Consider the following 15060-nt stretch of genomic DNA (forward strand, 5'->3'; position numbering starts at 1 on the left):
GTATAAGAGACAGCCCCTCCCCTCCCCTCCCCTGCCCTCCCCTTCGTTTTCCAAAAGGTTTTTCAGCTGGTGAAATTTCCATGCTGTGCCAAAACAGTAGCCTGCAGAATGTTGTTTTATCTAAGTTGGAGGACAGTTTCTTATCTCTGCTTCATGGACAACTCAGATAACTCAGGAATTTACATATTGTCTACTAAGAAGGCAAGAAAGGAAAAGCAGAAACAAAGGGGCTAAGTCAGACATAATTCTTGTTGAAAATCTGGAGGAGTTAAATACTTCATGGTTGTTCGAGTTTTTCAGAATTTTCTTTGCTCAGATGAAAATAACACTTTTTTTTTTTTTAATTAGGGTATTATTAATTATTTTAAATTTTATTTTTAAAATTTTAACTATGTCATTGTGAAATAGGTAATTGATCATTTTATATTAAATGACTGAGCCAGATGTGGCCCTTGATGGCCATGTAACCCTAATTAGAATATTTTCTTTGTGCCTATCAATGTTTAAAGTGTGTTTCCCCCTAAAATATGGTTCATATTTCAAACTGGATTTGTAAACTGTTATTGAACTTATGACAGGACAATTGTGGAAAATACATGTCCACAGAAATTACACAAACACCCACAAGAACCAGTTGTTAACTGTTGCTTATGGGCCAAATTGTCAGAGATTTTTAAACAAATTCATTAAGCTTTTGCTACAGATGATGCATTTTGGTATTAACAACCTCAACCACTGTTTTCCTTGAACCTGTCTTTTTTTTTGGGGGGGGGGAAAGTTATTTAGAAAATAAGTGGATTTGGAACTATTTTAGCTACTTTTGTAATGCATAGTCTGTCATGGTTTTCTCAGTCAAATTTCACTCTTGAAGGGGAAAGAGAGGCTGCATTGAAATTTCTAGGGGATAATTCTCAGTTGGAGGTGTAGTTAAAGTAAATTCTTGAATTTATTGAAAAAAAATGGATACTTCTTGAAGAGCAGAGTTTGAACATGGGTTGAATCAAACTGATTTTTCACAAATCCATCCCCTTGTCTCAGTGATGTCCTGAAGTCTACAGGTTAGCATTTTGCTTGGGAAGGGAAGACTTGGAGTCAGTGTGGTTTAAACTCTAAGCCATCCTAAACATACACAAATCTGTGTTAATTTTAAATCAATTTATCTGAAAGCAGATGATTTTTTAATAATTTCACATAAACTCAAACTCAGTTACCGAAACATAGTATCATATTTTTTGAAGGTAGCCTGAAATGAACTTATGCCATCAGGAAATTCCTACTTCAGCTTTTTTTCCTTTGCAGTAGGCAGTGGAATATAAATGGTATTTCAGCAACCTAAAAATCCCAGAACATACTATTAGTGCCTACTTATTAAATTTCATACTTGAAGGTTTGTTTTTTTTTTTCATTTCATGAGATTATATTACTACAAAAATAAGTCTTTTAACTTTTTTATTTTTCTTCTTTTGTGCAGTTTTCATTTTCACAGAAGCACTGTAAGCACAACCCACATTAAAAAAAAAAAAAACAAACCAAAACCCTGTCGGCACTGGAAATTAAAATCCCTTTTGCTGTTATGAAATGAAGTAGAAGTTCTACCAAATGTAATTTTAGTATGATCTACCCTGTTTTGGAAAGATCCTTTCTCAAGATGAAACCCGTGGTTGTATAATGGCAGGTCTCTGGATGTGATTTCAAAAACCATGACAGGCTGTGACAAAAGGGAAATAAAATAAAAAAAAAAAAAACATTTATGAAAGGTAATTTTTGGTTAGTAACAAATTTTAATTTAAAACATTGATAAGAAATTCTCAAATACATTATAACCCTCTGTTCAGTTTCCTTTGAACATAACTTCTGAAAATAAATATTTTCTGAGAATGTCTTGAAAGTTAAGGAAAAAAAAAAAAGAAAAAAGGTCTTCCATTATAATAGCTCTGATATTAAGTATATTCTGAAAACTATTTCTGAAATAAATGCCCATACAGCATGCTATATAAGAGTGTTCTTTTTATGAGTGAACAACATAATTGGAGGGCTTATTTCCTGACAAAAACTTAGATAACATAACTGTTAACGCCTTTGTTTATATAACTTTAAATAAAAATATACTTCATTCAGTATAGCTTATGATCTAGAAAATGTGATCCAGTATGTCAATTCAGCTTTCGGGGATACTAATGAAGGTTTTTGAGGCTTACTGTATGAATCAGACCATATGACATGATCTTGAGGAGTCCACTGCCACTGCTTGTCTAATAACTGAAAAACTTTGGGATGAGTTGCTTATGTCCATAAAGAAAGTCAACAGAAAATCAAACCTCAATTAAGATCATTTTTTTCCTTTTGGGTGTGTCTGCAGTATATGCTGAATCTGTAGGGATAGAGGATTTGATGCCAAATGAGTTAAATTAAGTAACAGAAGCAGTTCTGCTATAGCAATGCAGATTTGCCTACAGTATGCATGGTAAACACATCCTCATTTATGCACAGTCAGGAATCTTTATGACGGAAAATCTTTCATGTTTATTTCTTCATTGTTCTGTCTATGTTTTTCCTCTTTTTTATTGACTTAATAATCAAGAATACTTTGTGTATGATATACTTCATAATGTTAAAGAGTCTGTTAACAGGATCAGACATCTTATTCCCTATTAAATTAACCTTACCTAAGTTTTTTTTTTCCCCAGTTAGTTAAATTAATTAATTATTGCAAATCACTTTCCAACACTTTCTCTTCTGTGGTGTGTGTAGGAACCTTGAGTTTCTTTCTTGCTCTGTTCCTTCCAGATATTCCCTTCTGTCTTCTTTGAGATAAATTTGATCAATGCAGATACACTTCAGTGGGCTTTGGTTTAGGATTGTAAAAGTTGTTTGGCTGATAAATTTTGAATTATTCAAAACATTGGTCCTTCTAATATTATGACTTGGCTCAGAAAAGTGAACACATCTCATTCCATTTGTGGGAAAAACTTATAATGGCCTACAAAATATATAGGTTTCGGAAGCAAAACTCAAGCATTGAGTGTTTGTCATTCAGGACACAGGGTGTGTCACAGTGGAACCTACTTTGGATAGTTTGTCAGTTAGAAGAAGTCACCCCATGAAGGTTGATACCAAAAGCCTCAGTGACAGTCAAACGAACAAATATTGGCACTGCAGAATCAGGTCTCGGGCATGGTATCAAACATGGCAGTGGAGATAGAAGAGAAAAACATAAAGCAGTGATGGGCAGAGCTTGGAACATCCCATACTGTGGAAGAAAATCTCCCCTGACCTCTTCAACTCTTCATGTGGACTTGGACATTGACTTAGGAAGTCAGGAAGCTCTGGTAATTGTATCCTAACTTGCATAATTGTTGATAGTGTTCTTGAGTGTAATTATTCAAGATTCTTAATTGCAGTATAAGAAATGAAAAATAGTAAATTTATTAATAAAATTTAGAGAACATTATTGTCCTGTAAGCATGTGTCTCCCTACAAAAGTTTCTCCAGGGAAGGAAATAAGCCTAAAATAATCCTAAAATAAGCATACTCTCCCTACTTGTTCAGAAAATGTAATAAGTAATTAGCAACATACTATGTTGAAAATACTAAATCAAAATGATGTTTTGTCTAAGGAGAAACATTCATTCTTCCTCTATTCTCAGAATACAGTAACGGTAAGAAGAAAAGAAACAAAACAAAACAAAAAAACAAAACAACAACAAAAAAAAAAGGTTAGGTACAAGTGTGTTTTGCCATAAATAATTTTCATATACACTGTTGTGTGTGTGTGTGCATATATGGGAATAACTGCTTACCAAACCACAGATACAAAAAGATATGAAAAAGTGTAAGGTCACGGACAGAAAAAGGCAATAGGATACATTATTTTTATCAGCTTGACAATGTTTTTAGCAATAAAATGATTTAGAAAAAAACATAGATCATTCTTCCACGCTTCACTGTCCCCAGCACATCCATAACTTAATAAGCCTGCAGTGTTAGGTACTAACATTCCCCTTTTTAGCCAAGGGAGAGAAATAGTCACTTGCAGAACAGAGACATCTAAATCATCTAATCTGCTTTAGGTTAGATGAGCTTGTAGATTGAGGATGAGATGAATTGCTCCCTTTTTCTCACCATCTACAGTAAAGGAAATCCTCATGACCAGCTGATCAGCTGAATTCCAACAAAATTCACGAGAGAGTGCTGATCTGTCAGGTGTTTTCAGATTATTAGCTGCTAAATATGTGATGAGAGCTGAAATTAAATATCTGTGCATATAGTCAGAGCACAGGAAGGTTTTCGAGCTGCTGTAACCCTGCTGCACTAACTTGTGCTCGTACTCTTAGGAGAATTGACTGATGGGCAAGGTCAGTTTACACTCAAGACAGGGAATAAGGTTATCACCCTATCTGTGAGTCCCAGTGAGCAGAATTTTAAGTTAAAGCATCACCCATTTTGTTTGCTCTTCAATGTCATTCTTTAAACTGCAACAGACCCAGACAACCCTAGGATGAAACACAGGGAGGAAGTTTGCTGCTGTACACCTACAACCAAAAGAAACATGAGGAAATACATGGCGGAGAAGTTAATGAAAAACAACTTAATATCAAAGATGTAATATTGTCTCTGCCTCAGAAAAACCCTAAGCTTTATCTGCTAAAAGCTGGGCAAGCCCTTTATTTGCCTGACCTGATTTTGTTTTCCTCTGAAGCAACACTTACAGGCTACTATCAGAGACAGGATGCATGGTTAGCCACGATGAGCTATTTTTATAGTTTATCCTTGTCTTTATTCTTTATATTTAGCATGACACAGTAAGGCTGTTCTTATGTACCCTTTCTTCATTTCTTATTGATAAGTCAAAGCAGATCCTTGCTAATTTTGTGAATCCATTTCCAGAGCGCCCGTATCTATGTTACAGAGTGGTTTCTCCTCATTGGCAAAGTCCCTAAATATTCACTGTTGAGATATTCATCTCAGTAATGCACGCCAAAGGCACTTTGAAAGGAAAATCTTCAGTTCGTGTTATTTTAGAATCTGTTTTAGCAATCTCAGGCAAAAGGACTATTCAAAGACCATTATTGGCAGGGAGATTTTCTTACTCACTTTATGGGTCTTTGATGGGATCAAGCCCTGTGCAGTAATCTATAAAACAAACCATGGTCCAGGTCTGCAGCCCCTGAGAATCAAGGGAGTTTATGAGTCCCCCAAAGACATTCAGTATCTCAAAAAAAAAAAAAAAAAAAAAAAAAAAAAAAAAAAAAAAAGTTTGGGATATACTCTGAAAGAAAAGCATCAATCATTCTGAACTGATAGGACTCAACAGCTGTTTAATACATCTTCCTTTGAAATCTTTGGACAGAATCCTAAAACAAAACCCCATCTCTTTAACTTTATATGTTTACCAATTTTTTTGTCTGAAGAAGCAAAAGCACAGGCAAGAGAAAAAATGAAACAAACAGATAGAAGTGTCACAAAAGCAGCCATCCTAGAGAGGGAAAGGAAAGCTGAATGCTGAAAAAATTTTAAATAGGCCATTATATTATTATTGAATTCTTGCTGGTTTTCTAATTAATCAGACAATCAAAACCTTGAAGATAAAATCTAGAAAATCCTTCTTAAATTCCCTTTCTCTGGGATCATCTGCAAGCCTGAGATTCTTTTCTTTGTTTCTAAAGTGGAATTAGTGACTCCAAGAGATTTCACAATTTAGGTTTGGTTGATTGTTTTGGAATATCAGCCCTGAACTTTGGAAATATTTTACTTATTGTCAGAATAATATTTGCTAAACATAATATCTATTACATTACATGAAAGTGTTTTGCATTAATATTTCTTTCCCTTGATGTCTTTGCTGAATTAAAACCATGTGGTTTTAGGACTTCTTCTGATATTTTATTTTTTTCTTTTGCAGGATATTCTTCCATGAGAAATAGCTTATTTGAAAAGATGAAATGAAATTAAAAATTAAGTTCCTAATGTGCTTCAGGCATGATTTACCACCCTCAGAAGTCCTCCTTCTGTTCTCAGCTCACTTACATAAATATCAGAATGATAACTTTTCCTCCCGTAATTTAAAAGGAGAAAAAATATTTCACAAGTAGGGCGTACACTGTTGAGTCTCAGGTCAGCAAAATTTAGCCTTTGTACATCTCATTTTACCTGTAATCCTAGGGAAATCTTGTCCAGTCAAGCCCTGTCTGGTTTGTATCATCTTTTGTTTCATGTCACCTGCCTCAGTTTCCCTTTCCCTTCTCTTTGTTCAGTTATTCCAATTTCTTCCTCCCAGGTGACTCAGTCCCATCAGGAACCAGCAACAAGCTTCACTGCAATAATTTTATTTCTTCTAAACTATTCGTCCACCCTTCCATATTTAGCAGTTCCAGGATTTTTTTTTTTTTTTTTTTTTTTTTTTTTTGCTGCCCCCACCCCTGTTTGCTGCCTTCTGTCTCATCTTGGTTTGGTTTAGCAGGAGAATATTGAAAGCAAGAAAGGACAGGCTTGAGGCTCTAATTTCTGTGGTGAGTAGCAACTCCTGAGAAGTTCCTACTATGTTATTGCACCCAGATCTGTAGCACGGGCACTGCAGGTAAAACTTCACACAGCATGCGTGCTGGGACCTGCCACTAAATTTATTTCTTCTGTGCAAGTCTGCTGTACAGATAGTGCAGAAAATGTGGACACATTGTCTGCTCCAAATTAAGCACCACTTTCTGCTCCTAACTCCATAAGCACAGACTGAACACAGGGGTTCCGTCTTTTACGCTAATTATTAAATAGCATACACACTTCATGTATGACAGCTACAGGCTTTCAGAGTGGTCAGACGTGGAAGTTTTTCTGCACATAGATATGCCCCTGTTGCCCAGGTCAACCATCGCGCTGTATTTCTGTGTTCTAATGGGGTTTCTTGGGTTCAGATGACTTGAGGAACTTCTACAGTGGGGCAAGACATATTTTCCCCCTAAGGTTATTTTTTTTTGAAATTATGGTTACTTTTGGACAAAATCTTGAAATAAAAAAAAAAATACTCAGTTTGAGATGTCCTGACATGGAAGATTTGCGAGTGGTTAGTTACATAGACTGTGCATGCCATGCTTTAAGCAATGTGTAATAGTGTTTGCTAATGGAAAATGTGCTAATTTGAGCATAGGTCCACCTATTGCAAGATACCTTTATTTTCGTTATGTGCTAGACTTCTGGCAATATGAAGCTATTGAGAAATGTATATTCAGATTAAATTTTGTGTTCTATGCTTCACTGGTTTAAATATTCAGAATTTTTTTTTTTTCTGTTTCTGATATGAAACTTTTAAAGTTAGGCCTCAGATTTTTCTGCAGTTATTGAAATTCTGTAGAGTAAGTAAGAAAATGACCAATTTCAGGTCTGCTGTTACAAAAAGAGGGCAAGACAAAGTATTTTAACCATAACTAATTACATAACTTTTGAAGCTTTATCTATCCATTTTTAGATATTATCATTAGAATAAAAATCTTAATAAATTTATTCAAATCTTGTTAATCTTAAAGAAAATAAAGATCTTTGAGTTGACTTGTAACTGGTTTTTTGTTTCAGCACAACAAAACACAGTGGTAATTCAGCTTAATTCTTTAAACACAAGAATGATACGCTTTGAATGAATCTTTTGCTAGCATTTAAAATAAATAATCTTAAATCTCCTTGATTTTCTCTTGTAGTCTTTTTGCAAAAATATGATTTGGAAAGCACCCTGGTGATATGCGTAAGGATACAAGAAAGCAACAAGGTTCAAAGTGTGAGTGTGTAATCAGAATTCAGTACTTCTATAATTGTGTCTTTCTTTGTTAAGTACTTCAAACTCCGCAGATAAGATTGTAGACTAGATGGTGATGTTGTTTTGATATTCTTTTTCTTTTGTTATTAGGGTGTAAAGCACAGTATATTCCTTCAATATAGATAATTTATGTTCCTCTTGCCATTCTGAAGAGTACTACTGAAAAGATTTTTCCTCTTTTTTTCCTGAAAATTTAAAAATGCCTTGATAATATTCTTAGTATTTAGTTAGTTCTTATTTTCATCATAGTTTCACCTCGAGAATCACGTGGAAGATCCAAATGTGTGATCTGCATGTCCATATTAAAAAGATGCCCAATCAAAAAAATAAAAGCTTTTCAGTTTACTGTATATAATTAATGTACTGTGTGATTTTCATAGTAATTCAGCTTCATTATAGGCATTTGCTGCTGAAGTCAATGATCAACTTTCCACTGACTTCAGAATTCAACCCACTTGGAGCAACAGAATTCAACCCATTTGAAAACTGCATTTCATACATGCTGAATAATACAAGAGCTCATATCCTGTGATCCATCTCCTAAACCTAGATCCCACTGCTGGTAATAAATCTTTGCTTCTTTAATGAGTGCCACAAACCACAATATGAAAGAAGGAAGAAGGTCAGGCTCAGGATGCAAATCAAATATTTTAAAAACCAAACCAAACCAAACCAAACCAAACCAGTCCTCACTTAAAACTCTTGGACATTTTTCTTGTATTACAATACAGTAACTTTTATAAACAAACTTTTGGGGCTACTTTTTTTTTTCCCCTCTCTTTTTTTTTTTTTTTTTTTTTTCCCCAAGTTGTGTATACTTTCCTTAAAAGTATAAAGCTAAGCCTTATTCACAATCATTACTTCAGAAAAGTTCTACACTCACAAAAACCTTATTGCCATAAAAGGCCTGACAGAGGATCAGGCCTTCATTCTGTAGTCTGTACAGCACTTTTTCTTAACTAACTGTCTAGGTAAGAGAGGACAGACATTAATCTTCTTGCAGGTGTGAGGTGTCCTTCCAGCTGGGTAGGTGATTTATTCTGCTGAAGTCAGAACCTCCTGAAGCTGGACTTTTGAGCATGAAAGTTCTTTAAGGAAGGTCTAACATTCAGCAGAAAGCCAGAGCATTTTGTGGCTAAGTAGTCAAATATGCCTTGCTTTCTATTTCTTATAGGACTATTGGAAAAACTTTGTATTTCTTATGTGTGCCAAAGGCTCTATGGCTTAGGGACACGCCATCTTCACTCTGCTGAACTCAGCTGTGATAAGGCATGCATGTTTTTTCTGGAGTCCATCTTGAATAGTTCACCTTGTTTAAGCTTTGGTCAAATTGAAGAGGTCTAGAAAATCAACACTTTCAGAAAACTATTGAATACATGTAAACATTACTTCAAATATATATATAATGCTAAAATTTATAAAAGTGGAGAAACTAACAAAAATATCTCATTGTAAATAAATGTTTGATTTAATTACTTAAAATTACATTTTATTTTTTTTTTTTTAATAGGTAACTCTATTTCTTTGAAATCTTTCTTGTCTCCTGATACATTCCAAAATGCATTACTTTACTGAGTACTAAGTGGGACGTGAAGCTCTTGTGCTAAACATTTTTTTAACTTCAAAAACTGGGTGGACTTTGCCTTGAAGAACTTCCCAATGATCTAGCAAATTTTGACAATGTTATCATAAAGTATCCTGAAATAGTCCCCTAAAAGCAGATTTATAGTACCACTGCAGCACAGGAGTGTATCCTTTACGTAGCAAGGTCCTTAAATATGCAAGACTGTCACAGATGCTCTCATATGTCATTTCCATCCATAATAATTACAAGGGTTATGGACAGGGAAAAAATGAAACATGGATGATACTGGTTCTTTTCTGCTCCAGCAATTCCTGGCCTTACTGTAAATCCCTGGGGCCCGTAGTAAGTAATTCAGGATAGAGAATTGTGGGAAGAACAGACCAGCTGTGTTATTTTTGGGTAACATCCTTACCCTATGTCGATAGCCTGAGAGGTGTCACTATTTCTCATTGCACATTTTCATGGGACTAATTTTCCACCTCCTTTTTTCAAGTTGCACTTGAGTCTCCAGCTTCTTCTCATATTTCCTTAAGAAATCTGAATCCACCCTGAGAGATAATATTGCTGTCAGAACATTTTAGGCTTTGTAGGTTATTTGTACTGCAAAGCCTATGTAACTAATAAAATTGAGCTGGTTTCTTCCCAGCGCTCACACAGGGCTGCACCTAGCTGTGTAATTAGTACAAGCACGTCATACCTCTGGGGAGCGGGTCAGCTCTTTGTGGTGTGCCTGGGGGGAGACAGCGGGACGGGACATCACTGTTTAAATGTAGCTGCATGCTGAAAGATGCAGGAGTCTGTTTTTCTGGACAGCACTGGGATAAATGAGTCAACCCGATGCTGCTGTGCTCTCTTGGAGCTTAGTATATAATGCACGGTCTTTATCTTCAATATAAATCGTGTACATTTGCAAACTGAGCTCTTTTGGTGCTATGCTGCTGCTTTAGACAAATTTGGAGAAATAGATGAATGTTAATTTGACAGCCCCTGTATCTCTGTCCTCATTAGAGATTTCAAAATGCTCTTTGTCACGGGATGACTGATTAAGTAGTGACACTGTGAATGTGCTACAGAGCTAAGAAAAAATTGATTAGCCTGACCCAAACATTTGCTTCTTCATTTAGGTCAAGCCTTTGTTGAAGATTGCCAAATTTTGATTAACTTTTCCTCATTCATTTTTATTTTCATAAATTCCTGCTCTTTAAGATTCCCTGTAGTCCCCATGCAGAGATGTTAGTCACATAAAAAAAAAAATCCTCAACCTTATACTACATCTAACCTGAAATAAAAAACAAAGTAGTTTTGGGTGAATACTAGCACTGTAAGCCAAACTTCTGTTTGATACTAAATGTGCCACCGTGCCCAATACTGAACCTCCTGTGGTTCTGAAGAAAAATTCTTGTTTGTCTTTGCTGAAAGGTTACCAGAAAAATGGATTTAAATACATGCTCTGATCAGCCTCAGGGTTTTTCTTTTAAACTTGTTAAACTTACCACCCTGTTAGCAAGGTTCTAGAAATTTTCTTTCTTTCACTATATGGAAGTTTAATTTTGCTCACAATATCTTTTTTTGCAGCTACTTCTGAAATCGGCAGGATTTCATACCTTTCTTTGAGGGTGGTTTTGTCTTTATAAGTCATATGTGCCTCTTCTGTTGTTGTGAAAAATGAAAGTATTTCAACTATTAATAAAAGATAAGTAATGTAATAAGCAAGCCAGTTATAAGGAATGTTAAAAGGAATGTTACTAATGCACAAAGAAAATGCCTGCCAAATATTACCCTGATATTTATTTTAATAGCAGAGCTTTTTTTTTTTTTTTTTTTTTTTTTCAGAAACAGGTTTCCAATAAACATCTCAACAAATTTTAATGACACTATTCGATTAAAAAAAAATTTATAATAAAGTCTAAGAAATATGTACTATGTTTACAGGTTAACATAAACCAGTAAATCAACAGTTGGTGAGTTTCACCGAATTAACAAAATTGTAATCTACCATAAGTAAACATCTATTGATTAAGTTTTGTGAATGTAGCCTGTAAAAACTTCATTTCCCATCAAATTATTAAAATATATTCACAAAAGTGGTAAACAAAACATTCTGGAGGTCTGTTTAGTTATTTCTCTCAATTATTTTTGGAAGTGACAGTAATGAAAATGGATGACAGTAATAAAATGGGAATTCTCACTTTAGAAAGCTTACATCTTTTGGAAACAGTTGAGAGAAAAATAACATCAGAAACAGGGTTTTGTAAACCTTGACCAGTATGTAAATATGGAAGTCAAGTACTAGGCACAATACTGGAAGAATAAACTGTTGCTTGTACAAGGCAACAGGTCAATCCTACCACACCAGGGTGAGGAGTTGGCTGCCCTGTCACCTCCTCCAGAGGGTGCTTATGAATAGTTTTGAGGTTGAAAGGGAAAGAAAAGAGAAGGTGTTGATGTCTGTCATTGAACTGCTGGTCTTCACAACCCATTTAAAGCAAAGCTTGTGTCTAGCTGGGTCTTGGTGGGTGACTGGGTAAGGTGGGTTTGGGAGCCTCTGTCTTCTGTCCACAGGTAGTAGGAAGTTCCCAGTTAACACACTCTCTTTTTCTCCACCTTCCTCTGCAAACCTGTGATAGTTATTATTAAGCCTCACAATTAAAGGCATTTAAAGTCATGCCAGCTGAAAAATACATGATATTCCACATCTATCTGCAGCTTAATTTATTATGACTTGCTATTTACATCATTCTGAAGCATAAATTTATTTGTAATGAGTGAAATGGGGAAGAACCACTTGGGGGAAAATGGCTTTCAGTCTTTAGTAGTATAGTATTATATGATCAACGTCAAAGCATTAAGTCTGTCTGAAAGAGCGGTGGGCCCTGGGAGTGTGAGAGTCTAAGCTTCTGTATACCAACATCTGCTTTCTACTGGATAAGACCCTAAGCTTCTTATTTTAGCTGATGTTTTACTGTTTAATCTGTTTTGCTAAGGAGCTCTAATATAAATGTTAATATTTTATATAGATCATATTACGGTGCTTCTTGCAAATATCTGGAAAGCCCAGAAGCATGTCTGAAATGAAGTTCCTGGAATTTTCTGAACAAGACAGAAGGCCATCTTGGAAGAAATTTTTCATCAGCACTGAAAATTCATAAGAATTTTCCCATGCACAATCTATGTGTCATAATGGATCAACACTCTAGACTCCTACTTCAGAAATCTTGGAGGTGTTATAATCTGGGTTAATGAGCATCTGAAATGAGTTCGGTGAACTCGATATCTTTCTAGTGCAGAGTTTGTAATCACAACATGATCCTACAATACTCCTGACAGGTAAAAGAAGATATATATCTAGCTAAGGAACATATTCTTGAGGAATGCGTTGTAGCAAGGATCTTGCGAAAGAAAAATTGACCAATTTAAATCTGCTTTTTTCTGCATACTTGGATTCCTGATATGGGAATACCAATGGATACTTTTACGTTAAACACTATGTTTGGTTTGAAGGAGAAGGAAAGTCTTCTTCTGCACTGTTTTTCATTATCCTTGATGCAAATTGCAAGTTCTAGTAGTCAGATTGTTGGAATCATGGTCAGTGATTGCTTTAGTACGAATGTCCAAGTCATATGTGCATTTTTGGAGTAAAAAGGCAAAATGTGCACACTACTTCTATTGTAGATATTAAAATCAACAGTAAATTATGGACTAGAAAAAGGAGAAATTGCTTTGGGAGTCGTTAAAGTTTAAAGGATAATCAGAAACTGTTTCTGTATTACATTTGGATCTAAAAGTTGATGTGTCTCTGAGAACTGTTTTGATAAAAGTTCTTATCCATTGTTTCTTCTTTAAACACAATCCAAGCCATGGAATAGTATTCAAGATCAGTTTTATTGAAACGCTGAAATGACAGGAAGGCAGGATCTTGGAATTAAAAGTTATTGTATCTAAACATCCAGTGTTGCAGAGGAAGACAGAACTGTCAGGGGTCACTGAGGTAAAAAGCCTTACAGATATTCAGAAAATAGAATAACACAATTAATCTAGTAACAGTACCACTCAGAAGAGGCCTTGTGTGTTGGCTGAATCAGCACTGTATGTTGAGAGTCTTTTTCAGATCAGTTTTAGTCTTTTGCAGCTTCACAACATTGTAGATGTAATAGATTGTTACTCTTCCAGAGTTTATGCTCTGGTGATATTCTTTACTAACAATATTGAAACCATATCAAAAAAACCTCATTAAATGAATGACAGTCTTTCCAACTAATTTCACCGGACATTACAGCAGGCTACAAAGTTTTACAGTCTGATTATCTGCTCTTGTACATACATAAAACCAGTGTAAGAACGCGGAGCTGGAATGCAGTGGATATGACAGTGTCCAAGAAGCATATTTGTCATTCATGCAGGGCCTGCAGGTGTAGAGATCTGGATAGCAAGAAAGTACTGCTGTAACACATGTCAATACTGAGAAGCAACGAGAAGACTTGGGTAGCACTACTTTAATTTCTAAAACCTTCTAGGATTTTTTTGAAGTATAGGTAGCTTTAAAGTTTTGATTGAAAATGAATTATCCTGGGAAAGAATTTGACACTTTCATGATGAAATACACACTGTTCTTCAAATAACTGAACTATCTTGTTGAACATCAGGAATGTTTTCTGGCCTCAGATTTCCATTTGGCTAATGACTTTCAACATAGAGTATGACTAAAGCTGTCACTGCAGCCACTATAGTAATACATCAGTAAACAATGTTTCCCCATTTTTTCTAGCTTTACCAAGTGAAATGTAGATCGGTAGACTAATCAAGCTGCTGGTGGTGGAATGAAAATTCACAAAATATATACAGCTGGAAAAAAATGGAATGTTCTTTTACTTACTTCTTGTACTTCTTGAAAGAGGAGCTTACACTTAACAAATACATTTGTGCAAAGTCTGTGACTCTCAAAGACAAAAAGGATATTGGGTTTTGGTGAACATAATATGATTTTTATATGTGATCACACAAATTGTGTTTTAAGCATTGGCGTGCAGAAAGCAACGTTACTCTCTCAGATCTTCACAAATATTGAATCACAAGAGGGACAGTATAGAGCTGTACCTATATTTATATTTTATAAGACATGAGATCTTGTCCAGATTATCTTTCAGCTCCAGAAACCAGTAAAACATTAAGATTTAAACCTTTTTGAGTACAACTCTAAGGACATTTTTTCTTAAGATTCAGAACCAAACCATGTAATATCCACACTGCAATTTTCTCTAAATTACATTTTACTTGGACTGACATCAGTGAGTTGTTAATTAAATAGGGGACTTCTTTCTGATGTTCTAAAAATGGGAAACCTAGATTACTTAGTAGTGACTGCATCCTTCACTGATAAATTCAGTTTCTAGTAGGTGAGGTGCTTACCTTTCAGTTTTACTTGGCCATTAAAAATTATTTTTCTATTTCTGTAACATTTTAAGTTAAATTTTTCCAAAATTATAGATTATGACTAGCAAATCAAAAATTAAAAAATGTATTTTTCATGAATGTAATTCATGAAGATGTTTTGTGCATAGCAGATTGACATATATGACCATGAAAATGTACAAATGCAACATTAACCCTACAAGATCCTAAGTCCCTCAAATTTATAAGCACACAGTCTTTTTTTTTTTTTTTTTTTTTTTTTTTT

Source organism: Athene cunicularia (assembly GCF_003259725.1).
Source record: "Athene cunicularia isolate RWA chromosome Z unlocalized genomic scaffold, athCun1 chrZ_part3, whole genome shotgun sequence".
In the NCBI taxonomy this organism is placed as follows: Eukaryota; Metazoa; Chordata; class Aves; order Strigiformes; family Strigidae; genus Athene; species Athene cunicularia.